Source organism: Passer domesticus, chromosome 16, assembly GCF_036417665.1.
Source record: "Passer domesticus isolate bPasDom1 chromosome 16, bPasDom1.hap1, whole genome shotgun sequence".
NCBI classification, from domain to species: domain Eukaryota; kingdom Metazoa; phylum Chordata; class Aves; order Passeriformes; family Passeridae; genus Passer; species Passer domesticus.
The window spans coordinates 13,010,962-13,025,142 of record NC_087489.1 but is presented as its reverse complement, the minus strand read 5'-3'; the positions used below and the strand labels follow the sequence as shown (position 1 = coordinate 13,025,142).

Below are 14,181 nucleotides of genomic sequence, written 5' to 3'. Positions count from 1 at the left end.
TAAAATTAACAGCATGGAATAATACAGACACTTGCTCTGTGCCACAAAACTCAAATACTTGTGAGTGCAGCAGAAAGTCCAGAGATTGAGAATGAACTAAATAACAGGAAAGAGGTTTTAAGTGAGCATAGAGTTTATATTTCCAGGTCAATCAGCATAAAACCAAGGGGGAAGTGGCAGCTGAAACCAAAGGTTGGAAAGATAATGTTCTCCAGCTGATTGCTGCAATAAAACAATTATTTGTAATTAACTGAAATTGGTTTTTAGTGACAGAAAATGGTTGAAAATTCTGCTAACTCCCTTGCTAAAGAGAGAAGGGAAAATATTTGATTTCAGCTCTCTGGCAGGAGGGATCATGTCTGGAAGCAGAAACGACTTCTGCCAGGTCTTCATCCTGTCCTTCCCTCTTTGCATCACATCAACTCCACAGAGAAAGGAAAAAAACCCAAAGTCCATGAAGAGCTGCAGGTCTGTGGAGAGCTGAGAGTACAAAGCTGGCAGCAGCTGGGATGGAGGCACACATATTTTGGAGAAACAGTAATTAACTTCCAGCACAGCACTAGGACAGCTACCTGGGACCAGTAATTTTCTCCAACTCTTGCAGCAAAATTTGTCTCAGTTCATTTGTCAAGCTTTGACTCTTTAAATCCGTAACTCTAATTAATTAAGAATCTCTAATTACCCAAAAATAGTGCTCTATATTTAGGGTTAAGGTGTGGTGAAATCCAGAGAAAACATGAGGGAAGCTGGAGGATGCTCAGAGCAGGAGATGCCAGGGAAATGTGCATTTTCAGAGGTGCAGGGGAAGCCAAATGGTCAAAGTGTCAGTGTCCTCTAGGGCAGGTCCTAAACTGCCAGAAATCACTGTCCAGAGCTTGGACATGGATCCTTGTGCTCCCAAAAAGCAGTGACCACCAAACTTGTCAGCAGAGATGCTGATATTGGAGACCCACAGCTGAGTAACACTTGGCATTTAAACAAACAACAAAAAAGTGTTAGTTTCTAAACCAGAAGCACATGGGATGAGGCTCTGGTTCTTTACAATCTCAACAAGAAACACAGGTGGGGACAGCGCTGAAAATATCATTGCAGGAGGAAAAAACCCGTTCACACCTGAAGGTCCTATTAGTTATTAAGTTCAAAATGTATCGCTTTTAACTGGTCTGTAAGCAGCCGATGTGACTCAGACAAAGCTGTAATGTGGACAGAGGCATCACTTGGAGCTAAAATTTGGCCTTTCTGCAGAGGATCCTGTTTTCCAGGGTTCACACAAGTTCCTAGGAGCCCAGGATTCAGCGTTTGGGGATCGTTCTGTGGGACCAGCTGGGTTTGGGTCCGCTTGGCTTCAGCAGAGCAGCAGGTATAAACCTGAAACTCTTCTGGAGGATTTGTCAGCACCATCCTCCAGCAAAGGTAAGCTCTGCTGGCAGAGTGGAGCCAGGGCACATCTGCATGTGTATGAGGTCGTTGTGAGGACGTTAAGGGAGGAAAACCTATGCATGTTTCTGTGAGAGTGCAGGGCTGTCCCTTCAGAGCCTCAAGCACCGCTTGCTCGCCCCAATAACGGGGAATCTTTGTGCTGGTGGCAAACAAACGCCTGTACTTAGTGGCTTTGTCTGCTGGGAGATAAAGCTTGATAAGATGCTGCTGAGGCTGTTGTGAGGCGTTCCTGTTAATTTTACCGCAGAGACAGAAAAGCGCTCCGCAAATGTCCCCAGAAATGCGCTCCACAAAAACCGCTGGGCTGGGGGGAGGATTCTCAGTGATTTCTGTTGCCGTTTGAGGTAAAATTTGTTTCTGGTGGTTTTCTTCACGACTTAGGTGATTGTGGAGTTCAAAAACAACATGAACATAAAATTAATCCTTTATTTCGTATTTGCCGGCAAGGTAGGGCAGTGATTGGCATCGGAGACGTAAGAATGAGAATGAGTATTTGGGTGAGAGCTTAAAAGGTGAGAGAAAGGTGTTAAATCGATTACGGCTTTTCTTTTGTGTTCATTTTCCTCAGATAAGTCACCATGAAAGAAAATAAAAGAAAAAAAATAAAAAACACAACAAAAAACGTTTGTCGGTCAGGATGAGGGAAATATTCTTTTCTTGAAAACCTCGAGGCTTCCACCTTGGCAGAGCTGTGTGAGGAGTGAGGGGATGCTCCGAGCGCGGGGTCCCGGCTGTCCCCGGTGCCCGTGGGTGCTGTCCCCCACAGATCCCGGCTGTCCCCCACAAAGCCCGGTGCCCGTGGGTGCTGTCCCCCACAGAGCCCGGCTGTCCCCCACAGATCCCGGCTGTCCCCGGTGCTCGTGGGTGCTGTCCCCCCCACAGATCCCGGCTGTCCCCCACAGATCCCGGCTGTCCCCGGTGCCCGTGGGGGCTGTCCCGGCTCCGGGCACCGCTCGGGCCCCGGCAGCTCCCGGCTCGCCGCGCAGCAGGCCCCGGCCTGCCGGGGCTGGGCCATGGCGGCGGATCACAGCCGGGCCGGGGGGTGCAGCCCCAGGCCAGCTTCTTACATAAACCCCGCCGTTTGCATAAGACGAAAACTCAGGAAACTTTTTTTTTCTTTTTTTCTTTTTTTTTTTTTAAGATTAAAAGAAAAAAACAAAAAACAAACAAACAAAAAAAAAAAACCAGAGGCGAAAGAGCTTTTAAAAAGGCTATCAGAAACTTGTAGTTTCCAGAATGGCAGTGCCAGTAATTGGCCAGAAAGGATTCCAAGGGTGACTGACTTGGAAATCTGTCATAATGTACCTGGGGAAAACAATTACCCGGAGGTAGGGCCACAAACAGAAAGGAAATGTTGTGCTGGTGATGAGGAGCCGATCCCTTTTGAAGGAGATGTTTCTCCAGACCTGGTGGAGGGAGGAGAAATGCCTCCTTCCACAGCAGGGCTGGGAGCGAGAGCCACCCTTATGGAGTCACCAACCCAGGGCATTTTTAATTCTGGGTGACTCAGATATTGCTGCAGAGGTCAATACCTGGCCTGGCATCTCCAAAAATGCACCTGAAGCTTAAACTTGGCCAGTGCTGGATCGGTGCTGGTGCCTCCTGTGCTGGGCTCACGGCTTCCCACAGAGGCTGAGCCTGCACAAGTTCTTCAGTGGAAAAAAATATGTGGAAGTGAGGCAAAAAAATTCTGGGGAAACGTAAATCTTGGATGTTTTCTCTGTGGTGATGCATTAGGAAGTGCTGGCTGGTGTTTGTGAAATATCCCAGCGTGTAGCTGTGGCCATGGAGCTCATGGCCTATACCTGCTGCACTGAAAGAAATTAATAAAATTGCCATTTAAAAATACATATAAAATTGCAGTCTAAAAATATATATATATATATAAAATTGCAGTTAAAAATATATAAAATTGCAGTTTAATATCTATATAATTACCATTAAAATATATATATAAAATTACCATTTAAAAATATAAAATTGCCATTTAAAAATATATATATAATTGCCATTTTAAAAGAATTAATAAAATTGCCATCCCTGCTGGCTGGATGTAGAGGTGGGCTTGGAAATGGAGTCATCTGCACCCCTGGAAGTGAAACCTGGGCCCTGTGAAGCTGCAGCAGGGCAGGTGCCCAGCTCTGTCTCTGGAACGGGGTGTCCAGGCTGGGCAGAGCTGGCTGGAAGTCACTGCCAGCTGCTGCTGAAGGAACTGCTTCTCATTTTAATGGCTGGTTGAGCTGAGCCAACCAAACTGCTCCCAGCACAGCCCTGTGCTGTAGGTGATGAAGGGACTGGAATGAGAGAAGCCCTGGGTTTCCTGGGAAGCTTTGTGTTAGCAGTGTTTGGTTCCCAATCCCTAGCTCCCTCAATCCTTCCTAAAGTTTTGGTGTTCAGCTTTTCCCCAGGCTGTGGCAGAGATGTCCATGGCTGTGTCCTTTTCCATCTGTGTGTGCAGGAAAAGGCAGTGGGGGCTGCCTGCTCTGGATTTGGGAGGTGAAATTCATTTCTGGTCACAGTGAGCTGCTTCTGGAGTATTTATGGTCAGATCAGGGCCCTCATTTTTGCTGCAGTTAGTCACAGTGAAATACCTAAACACTTTGCACCAGTAAAAAGGCAACTATCTCATTGTCATGGGACTGTGAGGGGTGTGAAATCTGCCCTTGCAGCATGGCCTTACAAAGTGGTTGTATGAGGAATTTGACTTGTCTAGTGAAAAATTTTGCATTTTAAAATTTTTGTTATGTTTCTTTCTCCTCATCTCTCCCCTTTTACATCTCTTATGAATTTACTGGTTGGGGAGGGGGAAATCTCCTGCCTTGTACCAGGGTGTGAACTTAAAAACAGCATAAAAGGAAATAAACCTGTTGAAATAGAGGACTGCATGGAGGAGCAGCTCCATGCCTGTGCTAATAGGCTTCATGTAACTGCAGCATTTTTTTATCTCTGGATGTTTTTGTGCTTCTTCCCTCCAACTCCTCCTTTGGGTTTATATCCCTGCCCTTCCAAAGGTGTCCCTGCACAGATCCACTGTGAGGTTACACTGCATTTATGAGGATGACACAAGAAAAGCTGACTCTTCCTGTGGTTCCTGTATGCCCTTCCCTGAACTCTGACCATGGCCTGGATCTGTGAGTGTTTAGGGATGTCATCACACCTGCCAAGGTGCTCCTTCCATCCCTCTGTCCCTTTCTAGGCCACTCTCAATCACCTTTGAATGTTTTGGGGTTTTTTCTTATTGGTAGTGCCAAGGGACAGGATGGGAAGCAATGGGCAGAAAGTGATGCACAGGGAATTCCACCAAAAAATGGGGTAGGTGTGGGGTAGTGTGAAGGTGAGCTGAGCACTGGAACAGGCTGCCCTGAGAGGCTGTGGAGCCTCATTCCCTGGGGATATTCAAAATCCTTCTGGGCACAGTCCTGAGGAAGGTGCTCAAGGGGACCCTGCTTGAGCAGAGGCTGGGCTGGGTGACCTGCAGTGATCCCTCCTGACCTGACCCACTCTGGGAGCTTCTGTGAAAGGTGGAAATGGTGATTACAGGATGCACTGCAGCTGGGATGTTGTGGAACAGCCTCCCTCGGGACTTTAATGAGCTTCATTACAATAATGAGTCCAGCAAACCTGTCTGTGTTGCTGCTGCTGGGTGTGAGAGCTGATTCCTGGAGCTGGTGACTTGATGTCTGGCTGTGGAAGTCTCTTTAGTTGGTGTTTGTGCCCTGTATTTATTTCTGAGGTTTGAAACAGCATCATATGCAGGCAACTTTGGGACTGTGTCCCAAGTACTTTGTAGGCAACAGAAGTTGTTGTTCCCAGCTTACCCGAATGAGCAGTTTGAAGGGAAGAAGGTTTTTGTGTCTGAGGAAGAAACATGAAATTTACAAAGCCTGAACTGGGCAAATAAGGAAAGAACTAAACTTCTCCTCTCTAATTTTTTGGGTTTTTCATCACTGTGAGAGTGTTCCCTCTGGGATGTATTAGCTGACCTTTACAATACAAGGGAAAGGTGTGAAAAAACACCACCTCAAAAATATGTACCTAAAACCCCTGGGGCCCAGACTCTTTCTTCCACCAGGGTTAAAACCCAGAGGCACCAGGCAGGGAGGGAATGGCATCCCTGGGGAGGGAAGAGGCTGGGGGAATGCACAGCTGCTCTTGGGGCTGAGCTGGCCACAGCAGGGCCAGCCGAGGGGAGCCTTCCACAGCCCCTTCCACACAAGGAGCACTGTGAGCATTTCTGGTGAGTCACTGCTGGGCTGAAGCCCTGCCCAGCCGTGCTGCTGCCTTGAACCATTTTATAATGTTACTTCTCCTGGCAGGGCTAAGTTGTTGTGACAGTGATGTTGCTGGCTGCTGCTGTTAACCCAGCCCTCCTGGAGATGCAGGAGTCAGGCTGGATGTGGGGTGAGATGCACAGTCAGATTCACCATCCCTGCTCTGTTCTTTGTTGTTCTGAGTCCTGTCAGAGCACCACAGACGCTGTGTGTGAGGGCTACAAACTGGGGAGGGATGGGAGCTCCTTTTCCATCACATCCCAGTGCTGGACCACATCACCTCATTATCCAAGAGGGTCGCTTGTCTGGCTGCACCTCTGATTTTTCCATGCAGTCATGCATTTCTGCTGCGTGCTTCATCTTCCTGCCTCATCAATGCAGCCCTTATGCAGCCCTCAGCATCTCTGTGGGTGAATCACAGCCCAGCTCACCCTTGGGGGTGTGCTGGGGGAAAGACTGCCTTGGTGCTTTGTGCTGAGGGCCAGAAGGAACATCACACAAGAAGTGCCTTGCTCTTGCTGTCCCAGGGATGCCTGGACCAGCCTGGGATGGGTTTCATTCCCAGCCTGTGCTGGGAGAAAGTGGCTGTGTGTGCCTCCTGGAAGCACCCGTGGAGTTTCCCATGTGCCACGACAGGGAGCTCATTAAGGCCAGCCCCTGGCACAGATTGCTCCTCACGGGATTATTTCCAGACATTCCCCACCAAAACAGCCTCTCCTTTTGTGTGAGCTCCTCTTCAGCCCAGGCCCTTGGAGCAGGGAGTGTCTTTTGGTGGCTTTTGACCATAGTTTTCCTTCCAGTTTGAGAGATTCCCTCACTGGAGAGGTCCAGGTTTCCTCTGCTGTATTTCCTGCTGGGTGGGGTGTCCATGCACAGCCAGGTCTGTCAGCAGTGCTGTGGACCTTACCATGAAAAAAGGTGTGAGAGCACAAAGTGCTGCCCAGGACAGCTGGGAAAGGGTGAGGAACAGCCCTGCCATCCCTGTGGAGGTGCTCAAAGCACTGCAGGGATCTCCTGCAGCCATTCCAGGACTTGGAGCAGGGGAGAAGTGTGAGGGGATGGTGTGTGTTTTAATTTTGTCTTCGTTTCTCACCACCCAAACTTATTTATATTGACAATGCACTAAATTAGTTTTCCACAAATCAAGTCTGTTTTGCTCATGGCAGCAGCTGTTCAGGGATCTCAGTGGTTTTTGTGTGGAGCCATGAGTTTAATTTTGTTTTCTCTCCTGTTGAGGAAGAGTGGGGCTGTGGGTGGCTCTAGGCTGATATCAACCCAGCACACTTGTGCAGCTCTGTGTTCACCCAGTGCTTAAGCTGTATCCTTTTTTTATCATAAACTTTTCCTTCTCTGCTGCTTAGCCTGGTGTCCACAGGTCTCTAACTGAGCAGGAACCCTCCAGATAAATCCCTTAGTCAGTGTGTGGGGAGTACCACAGCTGAAATGGGCCAGGCTTCAGGGTCTGGATTCCCTAAGCTGTGAGGGTTACAAAGGCTCTGTGTAATCTACAGTCCAACTACATTTTCCTCAAAATTGGGAGCAACGCACTTAGAATTTTCAGCCATAGCTAAAACTCTGTGGCAAAAAATTTTAACTAGGGCTGTGTGTGTGCTTATGATGGCTCCAGATGCAGCTGCAGGAAACTCTATGTGCAAGGAATGCACAAGGAAAGCTGCACTCCCAGCTCTGCATGCACAGTTCCAAACACTTGGATTCATTCTTAAGATGTGCATAAAACTCCTTCCCCTTCACTTGGTTTCACTGTAACTGACAAAGCTGCCTGACTCAAGCATTTCAGAAATCGAATGCTTAAGATTTCACTGTGAATTTTTTGGCTTCAAAGTGATTTTGTTGTGTCCCCAGTGCCCGGTTAAATCCTTAGTTATAATGATTGCACACTGAAGGGTGCTGTTACATAGAAATGCTGTCCCATAATGGCTTCGTTGCTGTGGAAAATCCGATGTTATTTGGTCATTCCCTACGAGTTCCCTAAGCCATCAAGACATTTGCCTCAAGGCTACAAACACAAAGCTACAGGCAAAACCCTCTGGACATAATGAGTGGGCATTTATGCAGAACTAAAAACTGGAACAGCTGAGCAGTAGATCTATGAATAGCAAGCATGCCTCTAAGCACAAAAGACATCATTCTGCAATAAAGGGGTTTATAATGGTTCTGACATCTTGTATGTCAAGATCATGCTACGTTGTTGTAACTTTTTTTTCCCCTGTTTGTTTGTTTGAGCCGTGTTCCTTAAGGAAGGTGTGAGTAATTAAAGGGTGTGAAGGAAACCCTGTAGCTGGGTAAGAACGAAAATTGGGCAACGGGCACTTTTGGCAAGATCCATCATTTTGATCATGTTTGCTAGGGAACAAGCTTATTGCTCCCGTGCTCTATTCCCAGTTCCACCCTTCAGGATTTCTTAGGGGGTTCCTCTTGTATCAGCAGCTCTAATAGGCTCAAATCTAATGTTAGCTGAGAAGTGTCTTCTGATGGAAACACAAAGATTGGACTAACCATAAACTACAGGGTCAGGGAGTCAGGCAATACAAAGAAGGGCAATAAAATTCAGAGTGATTTGGATCAACGGGGAGCTGGAGGAGCTTCCTGCTGAGAAATGGACCCCAGCGAGGTCTCAGGCCTTTGCAAATCATCCATAGGCACTTCCAAAGAGATGGCAGGAGCGAGATGGGAAGGGATGTGTGGCTCTTACACCAGGAGCATAATGAAAACTCAGAGTAGAAATTGGAGCTGGAGTTAGAATATAGAAACAGCCTAAAGGAAAAACAGGAGGGGAAAGGGGATGTAAGAATACACAAGATGGTAAATCATTATCTGTTTGCATCCACATGTATCTGATCAGTTCTTGAGATGCTGTTGATTTCCAAGTTGGTGTGGAGTTTTAGTGGGTTTTTTTTTCTTTTTCTTTTTTTCTGTATTTTCCTTGTGCCAACATGCTATGGGACTGGGAAGGGATGTGCCAGCCCTTTGTGACTGGGAAAACAAATTCAAACATGTTTTGGGATCCTTGCAAGGTAGTTTTGGTCTCTCAAAACCATCCATTGTAGAGATGAGCAAAGGCAGTACTGTGAAGTTCCTACAGGAAAATATGGTGCAGGGATTGGGTGCTGCCTCTGAGAAGTGATGGCAGTCTCCACTGTAAAGCAGCACAAACACCTGAGCTGGCTGTGACTGTGGCACAATAACCCAGCCCCTCACTTTGGGAAGTAAATTTCCCTTCCACCAGCACAGCAAGTGCAGAGATCAGTGCTAGAGAGCCCAGAAAGTTGGCAGAAAACTGGAGCAGCCTACAATCCAGCTGTGCACTCATTTCCTTATGTCCAAAAACTTTGCACAGCCACAAGCAAATTGTTTCTCCCCTTGGCATGTACCTTTCTTATCACTGAAAACCAGGTACTGTGTCTATTTTGCATCTCACCCTGAAGAGAGTCTAAACTGCAAGATGTCAGATATGAAAGGGTGATACTTGAGTTGCTTAGGAAGGCAAAGGGATTAATTTAATTATCCCTCCATCTTCTTCCTTGCAGCTGATGGCTTTTCCTGCCAGGAGAGAGACTCCTGAGGCCCTGCTGGGAGAATGACAGCTCTGGCCTGCTGGTAAGTGATGGCTCTGTACTTTTGAGGAGTTAATTGATAGAGCAGCATGGAAGAACTGGGATTGAGCTGTTCCCTTCACAAAATGCCAAGCTAAACCCAAGGATTGCTACTTGGTCAGAGTGACGTTGGCTGTGGTTTTCTGAAGGCCAGGCTGTGTTGGAAATCTGTCCCTGCTGTGTCTTGCAGGGAATGGTCCTGCAACACCAAACTGGGCAGTCTGGTCCTGCAGTCAGATTTTGTTCTGTTGTGTTTGTACCAATTGTATTTTAGGCAATGATTCTAATTTTTTCTCTGGAAAGCATCTTTTACTGTTGCATGTTTTAGTAGCATCTCTGTGTGTGAGTGGCAGAGAAGAGATGATTTGGTAAAGAGGGGCTTTGACTGAAACCTGCTTCAGTTATTTGGATGCTTGACTGGAGAGGTGTATTTTTGGCTGTTAAACAAAATATCCATTTATAAAATGAAAATAGGGCATTAAAATACCTGTGGTTTTGTATGCCAGCAAGTGAAGGGTAAAAAAGATGCATAGTGTCAGCAAAACTAGAAAGATTGAGGCTCGTGCCTGCCTGGAGGTGGGGGTGGTTCTTCACCAAGGGTCTCCTGGCACAGAGAAGGGACAGAGAGGTTGGTTCTCATCTCCTGCTGTGGGTGTGGGTTGTCCATCACTAGAGGCCCCTCAGGACCTGCAAGAAATGCAGGAGAGGAGTAAATCCCCCAGGTTTGTGCACTGAGAGTCCATAACCTGGTCTCTGATCCCACATCTTCTCGACTTTGAGACCTGACTCTGCTTTTTCACCCCTTGATGTCCCAGTGCCCCTGGAAGCTGCAGCCTGCATTGCCCAGGAGGACGTGAGAGTTACTCCTTGGCATGTAATGAAACCCTTCCAAGCAGTCCAGGAATTCTGCTCACAGAACATCTCCCTTATCAACTCTTCCTGTACAAACTGCATAATCCCCACCAGCCTGAGCAGCACTGCAAGCTTATTTGCTTTGTGATTTGTGGTTGGATCATTGCATTTCAGCCTTTACCAATGAAAGGAAATTACTAACAAGACACTGGTATTTACATTAATTGTGGCTTTGGGGAGATAGTCCAAAGAAAATTATGTTAAAGCCAGTTATTATGTGTCTCCCTAACAATTAGAATGAAACCCAAAGTTTATAAAACAAAAGTTGATTTCAAACAGATTTTAGCTGCTACTTGATATTTTCCCTAGAAAGGGCTCAGGGAAAAAAGGGAGCTTTAATTTTTTCTTCCTTCTTTCTTTCATCCATCTTTTAAAAACAGTGGAATGAATGTGGATGGAAAGGTAGCATGTGTACAACTGCAAGAGAAACTCCTGATTTGCAATGAGCAGGACCTCAGCTTCCCAGGAGGTCTCACAGAGTGGGTCAGTTGTCACACATGCCACACACTAAATGTCGGGTTTCCTTGGTTGAAGTTGTTGATTTTCATTGGTTTTGTTTCACCTCAAAGCAGTTTTGTGCAGCTCTGTAGCTTGAGCAGAGGTTTTGCTCTAAAACCTTCAAGGTACTCCCAGCTCCTTTCATGTGAATCCCATGAGATAATCTGTGAGTGTGCTAAGACTTCTTGCTCCTACTGCAATTTGAACTATTTCTGGACACTAATTCAATGCTTTTTATGATGTTAGATGTATGATGAAAAGTAATTTAAGATTTCTCAGGATGAGTCACTTGCCAGCATAGCAGATCCAAGAAACAAACACAGATGTGAGATTTAAATTCTCCTTTGGCATAAAACACTGCCTCATGCTATAAACCACAAACTATGCCCAGTGGAGACTGGAACACTATTCTTTTTTTAGCCTCAACTAGTCAGGTAACTTCTGCAGAGGTGAGCAGGAATCATGCACCTTGTTCTCTCACTAAATATCAGTGCTGCTTGTACGTCCTCACCAGTGGTGGGATTTGTCTCCTCCAGCTCTGGATACCTGACCTGAGCCTCTTGGGGAGGCTCTGTAGTGAGGAAATGCAGGCATTTCTGAAGCATGAATCATCTGCCTTGCTGTCAATGTCTATTTTAGGGACATGCCTGAAGTGAGGTGAAATGAAATCCTTCCCCAAAAATTCTTCTGTAAGAAGGGGGATTTTGGATGCTCTGGGGAGGTAGCCTGGGCTTCCTTTCCTCAGATGACCCCGTGAGCAGACATTCCCTGACGTCAGTGCACAAGTCCTGAGCAGATCCAGGCACAGGAATGTGTGTCCTGGCACGGGGCAGGCACCCGGGCGTGCTCCTGCTGACCTGGCTCTGGGCTTCTTCTGCTCCCCCTTCCCCTCTCAGAGGCAAAATGGACTGCTCTGATATGTGGCTGGCCACCAAGAGGCTGCAGACTAAAAGTGTAACTGGGTTTAATTATTAAGGTATAATTGAGGTCTTTGTGTTTATGGGATAATTGTTTCTTTTTTAATATAACTCAAACTTCGCAATACGAGAAACAGGCCTGAACCTGTGGATGGAGTGCTGGAAACTGTCTAAGAAGATTAAGGTCTCTTAATTGATTTCACATAAACAGGTGTGACTGAATTCATCAGAAGAAGGTTAAGACTAAATGTATTCTGCTAATTATGTGAAAATTGCCAGAGTGTGCTGGGTTGAGCAATTGCCTTCCCTTTGCAAGTGGGATCATTCCTCAACTGTACATCAAATGGGAAAAATGACATTTCCTAAGCAACAGCCAACCTGTCACATGCTGGGCTTTATTTTGAAATTTCTTTGCTTGTAGACATGCTGGCAGAGGTGGATTTGGCAAGAGGACATGGGAATGTCCCTGTGTGCTGTACCTGACTGGCAGTGTGGGAGGACAGGTGTCAGAGCAGGGCTGTGTCATTCTCTAAACTTCAGGAATCTGCACCATTGGGAATTCCTGCTCTGGAGAACTGAAGGAGTAACTCTGTTTAAACCACTTGCTCCTTGCTCTCAATGTTTCTGTGACCTCTGAAGTCAATTTTTTCTTGTTTAGTTCACTTTAGGCATTGGAGGAGCAGAGCTTGGACATTTCAGCCGTGCATGGAACACCTTTTGTCTCGGGTTTCAAAACAGCCTCTGGAGTATAAAACTCCTCACCCAGCTGACAAACAAACTGATTTATTCTGTTTGCTCTGCACTCTTTGCCATCTGTCCTCCTAATCTTACATCTTGAGGGAACAAGATGGAATTGACAGTGTTGAATGCAGCTGTGGAAAGGACAAAACTCCTGCTTTTGAGACATCCACCTCCGACTGTGCAGGTGTGACAATAAATTGTGTGAGGAGCAGAAAGTGTCCCAGCACAGCATCACCAGGGCCCTGCAATTACTCACTGGGGCTCCCAACAAAACCATTTGCTGATGAAATTGTTTCTTTGAGTCTCCAAACTGAAGGGTGACTTGTATTTAAGGTGTGATTTCAGCAGCGCATTTGCATAGAGATGCTCTAAAATTAGTTCAGTTGCCTAAAAGGCTGTTTTGTAATAGCAAAGATATTGTTTGTAGCATTTAAAATTAATATAGAAAATAATATGCCCCATGTATTTTTGTCTTTTCCTATTTTAATTTTGAGACCCAAATGCAGACTTACATCAGTGAGCAGTGAGTGATGATTTAGTAGCACTTTGTGTTTTACACAAGTTAAAGTGAGCAACTAGCAGGTTGTTCAGGAGCAAAATCTTAATTTAAATCCTTATTTTAAAAAACCTCACTTAATTGCACCTCCACAGAATTCTGGAAAACCATCTTCTACGTGCAGATACACAGTTTTATGTATATTATTTAAGATATTCACCATCCATTCAGATTTTCAGCTCATTTTTTTGGAGATGAGGCTTTCTGAAGTACAAATCTTATTACTCTTAGGGGATAGCAGCAGGAAAACCTGTCTGTGTCTGCATTTTGGAAAAGGGATGTAGTGGTTCTACCTGCACCTGCTGAACACGAGCTAAAGTTATGCTGTTTCCAAAAGGAAAAAAAAAAGCATTATAAATGAACGAATCTTAGCAGAAGATATCAGACATAATCCTCCACTCTTTGTGGTAGAGCATTAGGAGGAAAATAATTTCCAGATTTAGGCACCATAATTTGGGAAAAATATGGACCACGTGAAGAGTATCTAAAAAAAAAAAGGGAAAAAATCTGTAAAAAAATATTGAACTTGGGTTGCTTTTCTTGCAAACAAGACCAGGGTGGCTTTACAAACCTTCAGAAAGAAGGAAGAGAATTTATCCTCTGTGTCTATTCACCCATAAAAATAAATTTATTAACTACAAAGCTAGACATCAGAAAACCATTCTTACTGTGAGGGGATATTTGTAATAGATTGTGAGTTTCAGCTGAGGAAAAGATGAGACAAACATCAGGTTGGAGTGGGGAGGGGAATAGCTGGAAGATTGTTTGAGATCCCTTCCAGCCCTGTTGTTCTAATTTTATGATTTATTTTTTTAATAACTGCTGTAAGCACTCTTGTACAATGAGTTAGAAAAAGTCATTTTATAAAGTTGTAACTTCAGTTACTGAAAAATCATTCCTTATTCCAAGTAAACATGTCATCTTCATTTTCCTGTCCTGGACTGTAATTTTTTTCTAGAAAAATGCCTTCCTTTAAATGGAACATGATGAAGAAGCTCTTTGGCAGTTTCCTGCCAGCTTTTCCAGAAATATATCTATAGGTGAAAGAAAAAACTCTCATCAGAACATATTGTCTGCAGGAGAGGAAAAAAATTAAGTCTCGAGTTATGTTGATGTGGAAAAGGATCAGTGTCTGACGCTGGCTCACTCTCATTCAAGTTTAGATTTATTTTGCAAATAGAAGCCCTGCTTCTTGCCATCTGCTTCAAACATCTCCTTCAGGCTGACTTTTG

The 14,181-nt window shown here is 45.4% G+C and overlaps 1 long non-coding RNA gene across 1 annotated transcript; it reads left to right on the top strand.

Annotated features, from left to right (window-relative positions):
* The first annotated feature begins 1,102 nt into the window (after nucleotides 1-1,102).
* On the top strand, nucleotides 1,103-13,875 carry LOC135282099 (uncharacterized). The gene is made up of 3 exons (XR_010348429.1): nucleotides 1,103-1,413; nucleotides 9,260-9,329; nucleotides 12,311-13,875. It is a non-coding gene; the product is annotated as an uncharacterized LOC135282099 (long non-coding RNA).
* The last annotated feature ends 306 nt before the right edge of the window (nucleotides 13,876-14,181 follow it).